This window comes from Pteropus medius, unplaced genomic scaffold (genome assembly GCF_902729225.1).
Source record: "Pteropus medius unplaced genomic scaffold, Ma_sr-lr_union100, whole genome shotgun sequence".
NCBI lineage: Eukaryota > Metazoa > Chordata > Mammalia > Chiroptera > Pteropodidae > Pteropus > Pteropus medius.
The window spans coordinates 18,407,544-18,408,734 of record NW_024340696.1 but is presented as its reverse complement, the minus strand read 5'-3'; positions in this window follow the sequence as shown (position 1 = coordinate 18,408,734).

Genomic DNA, 1,191 nt, shown 5'->3' with positions numbered 1-1,191 from the left:
AAAAAAAAAAAAAAAAAAAAAATCATATTCAGCCAGGCAGTCAACACTTGGGGATTCTGACACAGCAAGAGCTGCAGACAGGGCTGGGCTGTCCTCAGGTTTCACAGATATTAGACGGCAGTGGGTCTTTTTTCTCCACTGAGGAGAAGCAGACCATTTTAATCACAAGGGCTCCTGGTTCCCAGGCTCTGCAGTGCATCTGCTTGGCACAATTGGCCACAAACCTAATCTCATTTCCCACCCCCTCCAGAAGCTAAAGAAAGTCACTAATCAGCCAGCCCAATTAGAACAAGTCTTAACTCTAGAGACACCAACATTTTATTCTAAGCCAATGGTTGTCATTCCTAAGCTGGGGGCTGAGTTAAAAGGCTCTGTCTTGTCTGAAGCCACCACATTTGAGAAGCAAGTACTGCCCAGCCACAGTTTTTTATACCCATCCAAGGGAGGTTAGGCCAGCCAAGCATGTAGTTCCCTGGGCTAGACCTGAGGGTCCCATCACCCCGAGTCCTTTTCAAGGAAGCAGAGAGTGGGAAACGCCTGTGAGAGAAATCACAGGTAATCGCATGCAGCATTCACAGGACAGAAGCTCTGAGCCTCCTGGGGCATCTAGGCTGAGAAAAGCTCCTGTGTAAACTGCAGTGGTGTGTCACCCTGATTATTCCCTGGTTACCATCATCCCAAGGCAAAGTGGCCTTTCAGAGTGTCTGACCGGCCCAGGCCTGGCTGAATTCAGCAGAGGTCATGAACACGCAGAGTTTGAGAGGCGTCCTGCCAAACTTCAAGACCCTCCAGAGCTCATCCTTTTTGTTCTGGACCCTAGTTGGGCAGGTGGCCACCTGTAGCCACACGCTGCTAGCAGCAGCTCATGCTTCTAACCCAGAGTCAGGTCACTGGCTCCCAGCTCTCTCAGAAGACACAGGGTTGACACTGGCATTGCCCCAAAGGATCGTTTTTCCCTCTGGATAAAAACTGAGTGAGCTAAGTTTGGCCATGGCCTCTTGAGAGGACACATTCACAGGCCAGACCAGATGCTTGAGCAGATACTAATGAGCCTCTCTTCCTGGTTTGCAAAAGTGAGTGGTCTAGGGGGATGACTCTCTGCAGAGGGTCCCCCAAGTAGTGGGTGTGGAGGAGCGGGGGTGGGGGGAAGAGGAGGTATAAGGCATCTGTTGGCTAGAAGAAAGGATCCCA